The sequence below is a fragment of the Lissotriton vulgaris genome, chromosome 2_1, assembly GCF_964263255.1.
Source record: "Lissotriton vulgaris chromosome 2_1, aLisVul1.2, whole genome shotgun sequence".
NCBI classification, from domain to species: Eukaryota; Metazoa; Chordata; class Amphibia; order Caudata; family Salamandridae; genus Lissotriton; species Lissotriton vulgaris.
In genome coordinates, this window is record NC_141687.1 from 372183137 (window position 1) to 372200309 (window position 17173).

Here is a 17173-nt window from a genome sequence, read left to right on the forward strand (position 1 = left end):
CTAAACACCTTTGGCACAAACTTTCAGCAATCATTCTAAATTTGGGATTATACCAAGTCTGTCTAAAAAGACGGATCATGGCTTCTCTTCCAATATGGGCCTGACCATGGTACATTCGGGCCATATCTGAAATCATGCTATCGGGCATTAGCGGTCTTTCATCTTTGTAAACCCAAATTTCATTTTCTTCCCTCTGTCTACATCCTGATTTTATCCAGACATCTTTCTCCTCTGTCCCTGCCTCTTCCTGCATCTGTTTCACTTCCTGCCAGGTCTCGACTACAGTGGTTAGCATCAAAGGACTTGGAACATGTTCTTCAGCTTTTCTCCGATTTATTGAAATTTGGTTTTTAGCACAGTGCTTGGCAATTTCATCACCATAGTTATTACCTCGGGTAATATAATCATCACCTTTTTTATGAGCAGAACATTTCACCACAGCCAGTTTCTTAGGCAATTGAATCACATCTATTTACTACCCTAGACGATACACTATCTGATATTTTCTCTAATAACACCACATCTAATAGTGTTGACATAACAGGAGAAAGGGAAGATCCATTAATATGCACCCTTACGGCCCTAATTAAATCCTTACTTACTCCTCTAGAAGAAAGGCTTCATGGGATAGAAACCCAACTTAATGAATTGCAGAAAGATATAAAAGCACAGTATATTGGTCAGTCAAAAATAGTAACACCAGCAATTTTGCTGGCCAATAAACTGCAAACATCTAAAGAAAAGTGCAGAGGGAGGGAAAAAAGTAGCACCTAAAACCCCCTTATTAAAACCAACTTATTCAGAAACAAGTACAGCTTGTGCAACACCTACTTCTGCAATCATAGCAACCACAGATAAACCGGTTGATCCTATTGTACCGGTTCAAAACCCCGATAAATCTCAGCCAGACAGGGCCGAAAAACATAGAAACACCAATTTACCACCCGGGCCATGCCCCTACGTGGTGGTCCTGACTGGGGTCCCAGAACTGCCTACCCAAATTACAGAATCCTATTGGGCACTGAGAAATAAGGTGTTACATTGGTTAAATTCTAACCATCCTTTACCACCAGATATAAGAAGTCATGTCTTAATGGTCCGAAGGGTCCCCTGGGTGGGGAACAATAGAAAAAGATCTCATGGGGACTGTGTGATTGTAACCTTTGAAGACCCTGATACGGTGGATTATATTTGTTCACGGGAATTAAGAAACTATAAAGCATCAATTGTGGCCAGACCCCTGTCCTATTTCTATATGCCAGCAGAGTAAACAGACAATAGATGGAGCTGGACTAGGGACTCAAATTACTCTAGTGGAGGGAGGGGGCATGAAATGTATAGGCATTCTAACCCAAATAGCTGGGGAGTGGGGGGAGATGATGGATGGTCCTTAGTACAACGAGGGGCTGGGAGAACCCTTCGTTCTGGACAGCAGCATAGTGCAGATTGGATGGGTCCACAGTTTGTTCCATCTTTGATCCCTTGTTGCAATCGGTTCAGTAACTTAGAGGCTGTCGATTGACGCCCAGAGTGTGAAATGGTCCCCCAATGCATCCCTTCTTTATGTACTCCCTCAAATTTTATTGACAGTAGTTCCCGACAGGATGTGCCCAATAAAGTTGTAAGAAGTTTAAACCTGGTGAAGGAGATTAATACATGTAAAAATGGAGCGGGATATAAGAATCAGGATGGTCATTCCCCAGTACCCAAAAAAGCCCATGATAAAAGTAATTTTGAAGAAAATGGGAAGGGAAAGGGATTTTACGTCACTGACTTGGTATGAGTAAATGAGAATAAAGAAACCTGTAGCTTGATGTTTTGGAACGTCGCAGGCCTAAGACAGAAAATGACCAACCCCTCTTGGGAAACCTTCATAGATAATCAAGATATTGTGGTCCTCCAGGAAACTTGGACTGTTGATCCTATATATATGAACAGATATAAAACCTATTGTACGCCGGCAGTGGGGGGAGCTTATGGGAGACCAAAGGGTGGTCTAATTACGTTCCTCTCAAATTGTTTGTCATATGAGAGGGTACGATTTTATCCCAAATGTAGTTGTTATCACAAATTGGTAATTGACACTAAGAGGGGAGCCAGTGTCATTATCATACATTTTTATAATAATATTCCAAGAAGTGCAATACAGGACATATTGAAAATGTTAAGTAATGATTTACAGTGTGAAATAGATAACAAGTGAAAGGAAGCAATGATACTGTGGGGGGGATTTTAATTGTTCACTTTGTAAAAAGGGAAAAAAAGGCATCTGTGGTCTAATGTTAGAGCAAGATATTAATCTCACACATTTTGACCATACTCTAACTGGGGATCTGCTAAATGAGATACTGTTTAATTGTGACTTGGGATATGCAAATGAAGTGGCTCACCAACCAACACTATTTGCCCCGACCTTTATTGGTAGAGGAGCAGCATCCACCATTGATTTTACTATTTGTTCAAATAGCTATGGCCATAAATTAAGTGGATTAAAGATTTTGGATTCACCTATGAGTGATCATCTCCCACAAGTTCTTGAGATGGATACTCCATTTGTGGTATGGCAAAAAGTCTGCCTCCTACCCATGAAGTTCAGGATGTGATGCTTGGTAGGCAAAATGGGTACACACTCAAGTGGAGCAAGGTGGTCCCAGAGGAATTTTTAGCTAAGTTGGTGAATGCATGCACAGATAGTTTTAGTCTGCCTGGATGAAGACTCCATGAGTGAACATATAATAGAACACTTCTACATTATAGCTTCTTTTATTAAGGAGAGTCTAAGGGTGGAGTTAAAGAATGGGAGCAAGAATAATAGAAGATGGTTTAATACGGAATGTACCAAGGCCCTGACTGAGCTCAAACACGCCATACACCAGGTGCCCCAGGATCTCTCTTTAATAAGAGATTTAAGAAAAAGTTATAATTTGGCATTAATCAATAGGAAAAATGCCATAAAGAAAATGGCCTGGGAAGATTTATGTGCGGCTTCAGAATCTAATGATATATCTGCTTTTTGGAGGGTGGTAAATGCCCCATTCCTTTGCGATAGCCTCAAAGCCCACATTGAAATTGCGATAAATGAAGATGAGTGGGTTACTCATTTTTCCACTCTTTATATGTCTTTAGAGGAAACTCCCGAAATAGGACTGAACAGAGTGTATGAGAAAGGGGATGATGTACAAAAACTGGTGGTAACTCTCCCCGAAGTCCTAAGGAGTATAAAAGCCACAAAGGGTGGAAAGACTGCAGGTCCAGACGGGATCCCAGCGGATCTGTACAAAGCGAACAGTGACATCTGGGGTCCCATTCTGGTACAGCTTTTTAATGCAGCATTAGCAAGGGGTTTAAGCCCGTCATGGTATACATCGATCATTGTCCCTATTTATAAGAAGGGAGATAGGCAAAACTGTGTATGTTATAGGCCAATATCCTTACTTGACTCATCGATAAAGATCCTTGGTAGAGTCATTTTAGAAAAACTACAATATTGGGCAGAGGACAACGGTGTAATAAGCGATCTTCAATATGGATTCCAAAAGGGCATAGGAACCATTGAGCAGGGCTTAAATTTATTTATCGTTCAGCAGAAATACATAACGATTAAAAGGGAGCGTTTATATTTTACGTTTGTCGATCTTAAACACTATACCCTAGTGATCAATAATTACATGAAGTCCAGAGCCAATCACTTAATAATATTGAATGACATTGACCGTCGAGTAACTCGTCGAGTAATAAGAGAGACACTATAATATGACACATCACACCGAGCATGAGTCAATAGCCCCCCCAGGTGCTCCAATCTCGACAGTAAGCATTCTGACCATCATGTACCCTCTGCGGAGATAGGTGGGGGAGGAGAAGCTTGAGCATGAGATGCCATGTAGGTAATATACAGGCTCCAAAAGATTTTGGTCCGGTTGCGAGGGGGTAACAATTCACTATACACCTCTGTTTGAGTATTGCAATATAACATGTCTCTAGACCACTGCACCAGGGTGGGAGGCATGGCAAGGACTCGCTTTGCAACTAATAGGATCATATCTACTAGGCGTTTAATAGGTTTCTGCAATTTTTTGGAATAGCCGAGCAGGGCCAGGAGAAGGTCAGGACTGAGCACTACCTGCATTACTGCACTAATTTCAGCAAAGACCTGTAGGTAAAAGGACGCGATTACCGGACACAGCCATGCAAGGTGTATAAAATCAGCCTTACGTCTCTCACAATCGACTGCTTCACGGAGCCCAAACCTATGCAGTCTCACAGGCGTGTGAAAGTTCTATTAAGGAATTTGAATTGTATGAGGCGGTGACGTCTATTGAGGGAGATACGCTTGGTGGCCTCACAGCAATATGTCCACATACTGTCTATTGTGAGCTCTAAGTCCGCCTGCCATTCAAGCCTAGCTTTGGTATAATGATGTCGCCGAAGTTCCATGGTCCTAGAATATATTTGGGAAACCAGCCGTTTCAGGGAGCTGGCCCGTATTGGAGCAGTAAAGGAGTGAACCTCCGGGGGCTCCTGTAAATACTCTCCCAGTAATTCACGCAGTGCACTGTCGGCCCTAAAATAGTGAAAGGTGGTTAAAATTGGTGTTCGGGGTTCAGCTGTTATTAAACTGTCTCCGTCTCTGCCCAACTGAAGAAGTCACCAATAGTGTCCAGCCCTAGGGAGTGTAATGCTTCTGGGGCAGTAAGAGTCGGGAGCCATTCGCACCAGGCAATAGGGGTGATAGGGGAGCATATTAGGAGTGCTTGGAGGTTAAGAAGATTGTGCCAGGCATGTGTAGTGGCATTAATCGAATCTAGGGTCCCGGTGCGGTGTGTGGAACAGGGCCATCGCCAAATGGGCAGGGGATTGCGACAATGTGTATGTGCAGGGGAGTCGGCTGTTGAAGTACCCAATAATATGCATGCGAGGGCTGGGCAGCACAATAATAAAGATCAAGGTCGGGGCCCCAAGCCCTCCCATAGAGTATGGTAATCCAAATTATTCCTGCTTGACTGTGGCTGTTTGCCGGCCCACGCCAACCTAATCAGCAGTGTCCGTAGTGATTTGAAAAAATGAGTGGGCAAAACCATCAGAATTTTGAGGAACTAGAAAAGAAATTTGGGAAGAACCACCATTTTCATAAGGGATATTCTGCCCAAAAGGGAGAGGGGGAGGCAGACCCATCTCGCAATATCTTCCTCGCGCTTAGTGATAGCGCGGCCGTAATTTTCTCGAAACACCAGCTCAGGGTCCGTGTGAATCTGTATCCCCCAAGTAGCATACTGGGTCCGAGGTCCATTGTAGGTGTAAGTCTAGTTCCTCGCAGAGCGTCGCTGGGGTGAGAGGAAATATGACCGACTTCTCCCAGTTCATTTTGAGCCCCAAATGTTCGCCGAATCTCACCATCTCGGGAAGGATGGGGGACATGTTTTGGGCAGGATCACTGATATAAAGTAGGGTATCGTCTGCGTACGCTGAAATTATAAGATGATACCCTGGGAACCGAATCCCTCTACAGCTAAACCCAGATCTGTTGACTGGGTGTGAGTGTTTGATTGGTTCAGATGCTCCGTCCATCACCACCCCCTTTTGTACCGTTTTGTTCGCTATACGTTGGCAGGGTATGCTCCGACGTGAGTCCCTTGCTCACTTTGCCACTGGATTCAAGCAAGCCTGGCTGAAGACGGCTGTAATGCCAGAAACTGGTCCTAGGAAGCTTGTTTCCGTTCCAGGGAAGGCATGGCTTAGCAGTTCGGGCTGGACTGTTCCAATGAGGCTCAGGGTCAGACTGATTTGCATATGGCCATGTCTGAACTGGGGTGGCAGAGTGGGCTAAAGAAGGGTGATTGATTTAACCCAGATCTGTTGACTGGGTGTGAGTGTTTGATTGGTTCAGATGCTCTGTCCATCACCACCCCCTTTTGTACTGTTGAAGGACAAGCAGATTTATGAAGCAAACTGCCCCATGGACAAGTAGATATTTTATTAAATTCCACACCCCTGGCAGCTTGGTACAGAGCCATCATGGTTATCTAAAGAGGCGGTGTAAAGTATTTGTGCAAAATATACACACACACACACTCACTCACTCTCTCTCACTCTTTCACTCTCTCACTCTCACACTCTCTCACTCTCTCACTCTCTCACTCTCACACTCTCACACTCTCTCTCACACTCTCACTCACTCTCACACTCTCACTCACTCTCACACTCTCACACTCTCTCTCTCACACTCTTACTCACTCTCACACTCTCACTCACTCTCACACTCTCACACTCTCTCACACTCTCACACACACACTCTCACTCTCACACTCTCACATTCTCACTCACTCACACTCTCACTCACTCACACTCTCACTCACTCACACTCTCACTCACTCACACTCTCACTCACACTCTCACTCACTCACACTCTCACTCACACTCTCACTCACTCACACTCTCAAAAATAGATTATATTTTTTGTGAATAAAACAAGACCAAAATGACAAAAATCCAATAAGGAGAACTGGAGTTATGAATTTGTAAAAAAACAAATCAAAAAGGAATGCTTAGAAGCAAATAGTGCTTAGGGGTTACTGGAGTTTGCGCTGGACCGGGGTTAAATCCGTAGTTCAGGCTGACCACGATGGTGGCTCGGTGAGCAAAATAACTATGTAATAAACCCAAATCTGTGACTGGGGGTGAATGTTTTGGCATTGTGGAACATTCCGTCCATCATCTTGTGTGTTTTGCTGTTCACCCTATGTGGGAAGGGTATGCCCAGATGTGGGTCCCCTGCTCACTACGCCACTGGAGTCAAGCTATCCTGGCTGAAGATGGCTGATAGCCAGAAACCAGTCCTAGGATGCTTGATTACGGTCCAGGGAAGACATGGCTTGGCAGTTGGGCTGGACTGATCCCATGAGGCACAGGGTCAAGACTGATTTACATATGGCCATGTCTGAACTGGGGTGGCTTGGTGAGCAAAATAGCAATGGATTAACCCCAGATCTGTGACTGGAGGTGAATGTTTTGCCATCGTGCAACATTCCGTCCATCATCTTGTGTGTTTGGCTGACCACGATGGAGGGCAGGTTGGCTAGAGGTTTCATGCAGGTCACGCACAAAAGTACCTTGGATGAAGCAAGCATTGACGTCGAAGACTCCATGCATCAGTCCCGGTCCGCGCAGGCGATGAAGACTTCCTCTGAACCTATTTACGATGCAGGTACTGCATCGTCGTTGAGCCGCACCATCTGTCGTCGTCAAGCTGTGCTGTCCTTTGAAGCGATGTCGTCAGTCAGCTCCTGCGTCTGCATCAAAAAGCAATGTGTCGGTTACCATCGACGCAATGTCTTCACTGTGCTGATTCTGATGGTATTTTTGTACAGCACAAGTCCCCTTTCAAGGGCCAAGGACTGCATTAGCACCACTTGGCAGGGCTGGACTCTCAGATGGCCAAGTTCAAGTGCTGTTGGAGGGTTGAAGAAAGTCTTTGATGACCTGAGACTTCAGAACAGGTGGTAAGCCAGCAAGCCCTTGCAGTCACTCTGGGTTCAAGTGCTATTGGTCTGGTCCTTGTCCTCATTAGGGCAGAGATCAGCAAGGCAGCACAGCAAAGCAGAAAGGTAGTTCTTCCAGAACTGCAGTAAAGCAGAGGGACAATCCTTGTAGCACATCAGTCTTTACTCCTGTCTGAGTTGTTCACAGGTCCATAAGTGTACTGACTTGGTAGGGTCAGATCTGCAATACTTATACCCAGTTGTGCCTTTGAAGTACACACAGGCCCTTTCTTCCTAGCCCTAGCTTCAGAATGTCAGTAGAGGGTAATCAGCTCTTGGTTTGGGAACCAGTACGCTGCCTATACATGTGTAAGTGTCAGGGAAGGCAAAAAGTTTAGAGCGACCCTTCAGATAGGGCCATTTTCCAACACGTTTTTATAGTTATGTATTCTGCATATTTTCGTATATAATGAAATTTCTCTATTCCAGTTTTAATTGGGGAAGGTTTATCTTAAACCTGCTTATATGTAAATGTTCTAGAAGTTTACCATGAATTCATCCATTTTGTACTTGCCATAAACTGTAAAGAATAGTCAACCTCTAAACAATTTTTTCAAATTTAAAATAATAGTACTTTTAGTGATCTTTGAGTTTAGGTGATGCATTGCACATATCTATGGTCTACTTTGCAATCTAAATTATTATTAACTTCACTTGCAAGGTGAATACGGGCTCTTCATCTAGTTTCACAATGGAATCTATGGGTAGCTCCAGGGAGTCAGATTTATGTTTCTCCCAACCAAAAGATATTGATTTACGTTTATGATCACTTTCTTTCTTAATTAAAATTTCAAGTTGATTCCAGTAAGTGAACCCAGGCCAGTGGATGAATATACAATCCTGCACTGAACTGATTCATGGGTACAATGAGCTGGCGATTTGATGACAGAATGACATTTATGAGAAATAAATGTGTATCAATTCAAAGCCTCGTGGGTATTTTTGCCCCACAATTTTCCTCTGATGAGTGTTTTTGCTCCAGTATGTCAAATACTTCACGTCTATCAATATTACTGTTTTTGTAGGCGATTGTCATAAAAAAGGTTTCCATTAAAGTCGTCGGCTATAATAATTGTGAGTGGGCCGAGTTTGAATTAAAAGCCGTAGATCCAAGAGCAAAATTATGTGCAATTGCTAACCAAGCAAATAGAAAAGTAAATGATCTCCAACATTCTTTGTTCAAAAAACATAACCGCGTTAAACACTTTTTCAATTGCGAGTATGATAACTGATAATTTTATTATATTACATTTTCATCTGTCACTGCACTTAAAAAAAATTATATTAGGCCACTCCTAGGTCTGCCCATATTTTTATGTTAAGCATTTGGAGCTCCTTGAATTTGTTAGAGGGGCCCTTTTTAACATTCCAAGACTCATGCAGAAAAGCTACCTCAGACTCTTTAAAATACAATGTATGCTTTCTCCCCCAAGAGGAGATGCTGTTTTAAGCCAATCATATTTTGGCTTTTTCATTTAGTCAACATGGGTATGTAATTTTAGTAGATGAAGGAAAACCTTTAAAAGGAGTCCAGAAACAAATGAATGACCAATTACCATCAATCTTTGGACATTAGGCTTCAGCCAGTTGATGCATCAAATTCAACACTGTTTAGCCAACACCATTATTTCTGCTTGCTCTACCGACGAGGTTGCCATCTGAGTTTGTCCCCTTGCCTCAGTGCCTTGTGCACTTTAAAACATTTTGGTTTTAGTTCTTTGATTAAAAATTGATGGATGATTCCTTAAACAGATCTTAAATGATTTTTATTGTATTGAGGGATCTTTTGGCTTTTGAATTTGACTTATACTGATTTGTTACTTCAGATCGTGTGCATTTGCGAGTAGTTTGATTACAAATAAATGGTTAATTCATGTAACCCTCAGATTTCCCTCCCTTTACCCTCTGCAATAGAAACAAACTGAATAGCTAAGAAATACTCAGACTTTAGTTGATCAAATAGCAAAATAATTGTAAAATATAGGTAGAATGAATTGCACAATACTTCCTCCTGAGTTGTATAGAAGCATTAAGCACTCTGAGGTATTAATAATTAATATTCAGGCCCATATATTGGGATATATAGAAGGATCACCTACATTTACTATTGCTGTTTTCTGTAGAACTAAATTGAAGTCAAAACTAAACCATTATGTGTGAGAGATCGTCCACACCAGGGTTAATTGTCCAACTTAAGCGGTTGCTGGGTCGAATACTGCTAGTACTGCTATTATCCAGGCAAACAGTAAAGTGCAGAAATTAGGCAGATTTTGTGTTGTAATGGACATTAAGACAACACTATGAAACATTCTGTGCTAAATTAAATTTTAGTTGACGAGGTCTCTTTTACTGTCAATGGAACAAATTCCATAGTGAAAGGACCATGTATGTCTAAAAGGAATCAAATAGTGTGCAGTATATTTATCCCTCAATCACCACCTCAAACATCCTACATCTTATCAAGATCCCTGCACTATCGCATATGATGAGTGCTAATGGTTGATCAACGTGTCATACTATGTATTTTGTAATTGAGACTTTATCTCTTTGTATCTTTGTGGGCAATGGTGAATGCTGTGTTACATATTAAGTCACCCTTTTGTTTCAATATGAATCCACCCACTTGTTGCTCTATCTATTTTTTCCTCCCGTGGTTTGTGTTCCATTGGGCATTTAAGTTGTCTGTGTCTTATTTGGTGTACCCTCTTTAAAGAATTTTTGCAGACCAGCTCTTTTCCAAGACCTCATTGGCTTAAGCAGCGTCCGTTGTGAGCAAACAAAGGAGCTTGCATGGAATTCTAGGAGATGGTTCTTGCTGGGTGTTCCGTAAAGTTGTGAGCTCGTTCTCATAAATCTAGCACAGCTCCAGGAGGGTGGTGTCTTGACTGTTGTCCACCCTTGTCTGGACCTTCTTTGAAGTGATCTGCAAGGCCTTCTGTCATTTCTCCTTGATTTTGTCTGCAAAAGGAGTCAGTGCTGTAAGCAGTGATGACAGACTAGAACTAATATTCAGTACAATGATGGTGACATGGGGTGAGTGTTAACCTTGAGCATAAATGTTTTTGAAATCTCTGAAAAGGAGGTGATGTGATAAGCTTCCAGCTGCCTGATTGAATCAAAGCAGTCATTATGAGTCTTTAGACATTATTGGCATTGAGAGGAGATGTTATCTTTACCTTTGTGTGAGGCAAGCAGCGACCACCAGGTGGGCTTGACATTCATCTCGTCTTGGTACTGTCTCACTTAGATTGTGGCTATAAAAGAAGGCCACTGTGTACTTCTTTGTTCTATTGAGGAAGTGTGTACTTGGTTTGGTAGGGTTAATGGTAGGGAGGTAGACACCCTTGAGTAAAACAGTAAATGTTTAAACAGTGAGTCGTTTTCTACTGGTTTTACGAAAGCAGTTACATTTGCTGACATCAACTATATATCTTCTACAATGTTCCTGTGCATTTGTCAATTGATGTTAACAAATTCATGAACAAAGACCTCGCAAAACCTGGATGCAAATACTACATTTTCTATTTACTGTTTAACATTTATACCGCAGTGCTTCGGAGGAGAACACACTCTGAGTTGATTACCAGTACAGGCTTATCAAGGCTTGAGTATGCAAAATCAAGACAGCTTGAGCGGCTACGTACTGATTCCCAATAATACAGTACAGATGGCACATTCTTTTGGATCTGTATGTCTACGCATCCACTAGGCTTTTAGTGCTCAGACGACTGTGATCGTTGTTTAGGAAAAAACGGACTCTGAAAATACGACGTGCACTGCTAGTGTTTCTAGCCTTGAGAAAGTCCTTTCGGATGAACCATGTGTCGGCTGCCTGTTGCTCTTGTGTTGGAATTGTTGATATGGAATAAAGGATACACAGAAGGACATTGAAATCGATTTATGGACTTCCTCTTTTCTACTATGGTGGTCAATGCCTGTGATACAGATTTGAACTAATCTTTTGATGTGCCTCGGCTTTTGTGCAAAATAGATGGTTAAATATTCCTAGTCCCTTGAGGAAAGGAATTGAAGGACGGAAAGATTGTGTACCATACTCAGTCTATTGACTTTTGGAAACCAAGGTGATTTTTTTTCATTAATGTATGATGGTCGCCTATTTGTTTAAGTACTAAGGGCTAGATGTAGGTAAATCAGATTTACCGATTCATAAATACCGAATTCTACCGATTCGGTATTCATGAATCGGTAAATCTGATGTAGGTAATTATTTGGTAACAACTACCGAATCGGTAGGATTCGGTATTTACCGATTCGGTAATTACCGAATCGGTATTTGCCATTGATTCCTATGGGCCTTGAAGCCCATAGGAATCAATGGCAAATACCGATTCGGTAATTACCGAATCGGTAAAAATACCGAATTGCCAAGGGGGACAAGGTGTCACTTTGACACCTTGTTGCACCCCTGTTTCTGGCTTGTGTGCCCTTAGGGCATGAATGTCTGCCACATGGCACAGGTGTACATGCACAGATGTGCATGTACACAGGAATTCGTTATTTACCATGCAATAGTATTATAACATGGTAACATGGTAAATAACGAATTTCTAAGGGACCTGTGGCACTGTTTGCAGTGCCACCTACATCTGGATTTACAGAATCGGTAAATTTACCGATTCTGTATTTTACCGAAACTGTAAATTTACCTATTCGGTAAAATAAAGGCCCCCTACATTTCAATACCCAAATACCGTTCGGTAACGGCCGAAATCAGCCGTTACCGACCGGTATTTGGTCTCCTACATCTGGCCCTAAATTGCTTAGAGCTTGGTTTCATTAGTTATTTGAATACTGTTTGAGGTTTACATGTTCAATGCTGGGTGATACCAGAAGCACCTTAGACCTCATTTGTGAGCTGCTACTCCTCTTTGTAGAATATTAAAATACGTGCAGCAGTACACCCCTTTTCAATTGTACCTTTTTAGGAAAATCTTTAATGCAAACTCATTGTATTTGTTATGTGATTTATGTAGATTATCTAGTTCAGCCATTTGAAGTATTTTACGACTTCATACACTACAAGACATCATCATCTGGTGGTGATTCAGCAGCCCCGGGAAATTGATGTTGCCTTGTTTATTTCCCTAAGAAGGTGCTTATTTCAGAAAGAGCCTCTTCATGTAAACTTAACCTGTCTGAGCATGAGAATCGGCAAGGTCCCTGTTCATTTGTCTATATCCTGGCACTCAGTACTACTGTAGATCCTGCATTGCTTCTCTAAATGTCCTTATTTTCTCATCAGAATGCGACATAAGAGTACAACGTTCAAACAAGCATTTGCAATGCAATAGGTCTCGCATTAGGAAAGTTTGAGCTATTGGTCATGTAAATGACAATTGTTTTATTTATGTGTTGGTTTTGAAAATAGCTAAATTAATAGCTTTATCATTTGCAATGCCAATAGTTATAACTTTCGCAAATGTGACAACTATAGCATTTGTAATGCAACATGTTTTGTATTTACGTGACTTGGATGTATTGATATTACAAATTACAATGGCTTTTAATTTTTTTAAATAATTCATACTTAAATAAAAGTGATTGTAATTTATAATGGCAATAGCTTAAACTTTTGTAAATAACGTTTGTGAAGGCTATGTTTAGTGTATTTTATTGTGACGAAAATCCAAGAACAGAAGTGAAATATTAACATCTTTTTGTGACATTTGTAATAAAGCTTGAAACATTGAGAGAACCTATTTGAACCAGTTGTTGTTGAATGGTTGCGCAGATTGATGCTGGGGTGGCGCTGAGTGATGCTGTGGTGGTGCTGAGTGATGCTGTGGTGGTTCTGAGTGATGCTGTGGTGGTGCTGAGTGATGCTGTGGTGGTGCTGAGTGATGGTGTGGTGGTGCTGAGTGATGCTGTGGTGGTGCTGAGTGATGCTGGGGTGGTGCTGAGTGATGCTGGGGTGGTGCTGAGTGATGCTGGGGTGGTGCTGAGTGATGCTGGGGTGGTGCTGAGTGATGCTGGGGTGGTGCTGAGTGATGCTGGGGTGGTGCTGAGTGATGCTGGGGTGGTGCTGACTGATGCTGGGGTGGTGCTGACTGATGCTGGGGTGGTGCTGAGCGATGCTGGGGTAGTACTGAGCGATGCTGGGGTGGTGCTGAGCGATGCTGGGGTGGTGCTGAGTGATGCTGGGGTGGCGCTGAGTGATGCCGTGGTGGCGCTGACGGATGCCGTGGTGGCGCTGAGTGATGCCGCTGAGTAATGCCGTGGTGGCGCGGAGTGATGCCGTGGTGGCGCGGAGTGATGCCGTGGTGGCGCGGAGTGATGCCGTGGTGGCGCGGAGTGATGCCGTGGTGGCGCTGAGTGATGCCGTGGTGGCGCTGAGTGGTGCCGTGGTGGCGCTGTGGTGGGTACCTTAGGCGCAGTATTGCATCGCTTATAGGCGCAAGATGCTGGAATTCATTCATCTGCGGACTTTGATGAAAAAATAGATTTCAGTTCCCAGGATTTACTTTGTTTACGTGACCGAACAGTCAGAACTGGAGAAACCTCCCATTCAGAACGGAAAGCAGCTTCTGCGGTCACCAGCTCACAGGGAAACACCTGAAATCCCCGTGGCCAAATCCATCACCGCTAAATTCACCATGTCAAACAGTACACCAAACAGATGGATCTCAAAGTATTGTCGATAAAGCAGACAAAAAAAACTGTTTTATCCACATTAAAAATAAAACAATGCAATGGTTCCCCTCATGTTCAAGCTAAAATAGCACATAACATCTGATCAACTTCCTCTCCACAACACTCACAAGATTAGGGAATGCCAAACTGCTCAACAGGAGCAAAAAAATTAGGGCTGGGGAGGGCAGCGGTGTTCTTCCCTTTTGCAAACAATCAGGAGGATACTCTGTTCTCCAACACAAAGCAGTTCATTACACTGCTTACAACGAATGTTGATGTCGCTGAAAACAGGCTGAATGTTGGGAATCAGCTCCACTGATCTTCCTCTCCCCGATGATGTTTGTCCTCCGGTGGAAGTTGAGGCGCCATCTCTTGGGGGATTACGTGCCAGGTCTCTGACACTCTCCCGGGCATAGTTCTGGGGGTGCCTCCTTTGAAAATGCCTGATCATTGTTGAGTTGCCAAAACTATATTTTTTCTAGGGTCACCCCGTGAAAGAACAGTTTGGCAAATGTTGCACTCCACTTTTGGAGTATTAACCTTTTTCTCTCCTGGTGGAATAGTAAAAAATTTCCAGATAAAGTGCTCCTTCACCTTTGGCTGAGGAGTTTCTTCCTGGATAAACGCATCAGAGTCCTCACTGCTGCTAGGTGGTCTTGCAGCCATTCTTTCTAAAGTAATGAAGATAAACAGGGAACAGGTCTTGCTCTCTCCAAAGGGAAAGAGGTAGTGAAGGAAATGGGTGGGGTTTTCATTAGTTGTAAAAAAAGCTGTAAAGAACCAATAAAAAGTGTTATTTTATTGTCACATGACTTGACGTGCTTACGCTGCGCGCACCGAAGCGCTTCCGGGGGCGCTTACGCGGCACGAACGTAGGCGCTACCGGGGGCGGCACGAACGTAGGTGCTTCCGGAAGCGCTTACGCGGCGCGCCTAAATGACGTTTTGCTAGCTTTTCGGAAATACGTTTAAAGTTAAAATACGGGTATTTAAAATCAAAAATAGTACTTTTATAAGTATGCCACTAAATGTCTTGCATTATTTTTTACTTTAAATACAAACTTTTTTTTTTCTCGCAAGCGGGAATAGCGCTCTCGGGTAAGCTCACCGGTGCGCGCACCCTGAGCGCTCCGAGATAAAATGATTAAAAAAAAAACCTACATGAAAAATACATTGAAAAAATAATTTTAGAAAAAAATAAAATAATAATTGTTATAAAAAACAGCTACTAAAAAAAAAATTCACATTAAAAATCGTAGGTTACAAATTCGATATAGTAAGGAATTAGCTTTTAAAAAACCTTTGAAATTCACTGAAAAAACCATAGGTTTCACACCAGTTATAGTTAGCTGAACATTTTACTCATACAAAACTATTGAAATTCCCACGTTATAGTTAGTTGGGCTCACTATAACTCGCGCGCCCGCAATCCACTGCTGATGATGTCACATATTACATCATTCATGACATGGTCAGTGACATCACTGATGACATCTCAAATGACATCACTGATGACATCACTGATGACATCATTCATGTGATAAAACGATGCACCTCCTCACATTCTAATCTAACTTTTGATATATCCAGTGTTAAATACAGACTACCATTCCAGAAACCATTGACACACCAATACCAGTTACTACATACGCACTCACTGATTCCTAAGTCTACACACACATCCACTCATTCACCCATACAATCACTCATACATACAGTCACTCATCAATACAACATTATCATGTGCACTCATACACCTATAGAGATACTCACACACTACCACTCATCCATGGAGTTACTCACACACCTAGTCAGTCATGCAAAGAATCAATCGCACTCCCATTTCCTCATTTATACAGTTATACACACATAACCTTACTTATTCAAACATATACTAACACATACTTACTCTCTTTTACAATCACCGATACAAGTACACATTGAACTATACAGTCACTTACGCAATCACAGGCTCTTATGTATAGTCATTAATATATGCCAACTCTCACATGCACTGTGTTTTACATATGTACTTACTTGGACATGTAGCACTGAGATATTCATTCACTCACCAACACACCCATGCACACAGTCAACCGCCCATACAGCTGTTTCCACAGGCACTCTTGAACCCATACACCAAGTGAATCAACTGCTCACACATCTATGCACAGAGTCACACACCTCCCAGCCACCCCCACACATACTCACCCTCATATACAAATACTTGGGCAACCAATCAATAACCCATATAGCCACTCATATAGCTACTAATCAACACATGCAGCAGCGTACACAACAACAGACATAATGATGCACACATTCAGACTGTTTAGTCACTAACCTATGCATTCAGTAAGACCCATTTAATCACTCACTCATACAGTCAGTCACGCACCTACTAAATCCTTCATCCACACACTCATACATACACTCTTTCTTCAATATGTAAAACATATTTTAACTTTACAGAAACACACATTCACTGGATGATGTCATCAGTGATGTCATCAGTGATGTCATTTGAGATGTCATCAGTGATGTCACTGACCATGTCATGAATGATGTAATATGTGACATCATCAGCAGTGGATTGCGTGCGAGTTATAGTGAGTCCAACTAACTATAACGTGGGAATTGTCATTGGTTTTGTATGAGTAAAATGTTCAGCTAACTATAACTGGTGTGAAACCTATGGTTTTTTCAGTGAATTTCAAAGGTTTTTTAAATGCTAATTCCCAACTATAACAATTGTGAAACCTATGTTTTTTTAGTGAATATATATATATATATATATATGTATATATATATATATATAAAATATTTGTGTCGTTATACTAAAATATAATTTTATAATTAGTTAGGGATCACTGTGATTGAACCCAGATCTCCTAATTTCAAAATGAGTAGCTAAGCAATCAATAAAGCTCCTCCTTAGGGAGTCGATGAGCGATCTTGTAATGTAGAACTCAGCCATGAGAAGCA

At 42.0% G+C, this 17173-nt stretch overlaps 1 protein-coding gene across 2 annotated transcripts in view; it reads left to right on the forward strand.

Annotated features, from left to right (window-relative positions):
* SMG6 (SMG6 nonsense mediated mRNA decay factor) overlaps positions 1-17173 on the forward strand; it is a 1283123-nt gene that overhangs the window by 12085 nt on the left and 1253865 nt on the right. The gene's annotated exons all lie outside the window — the stretch shown is intronic.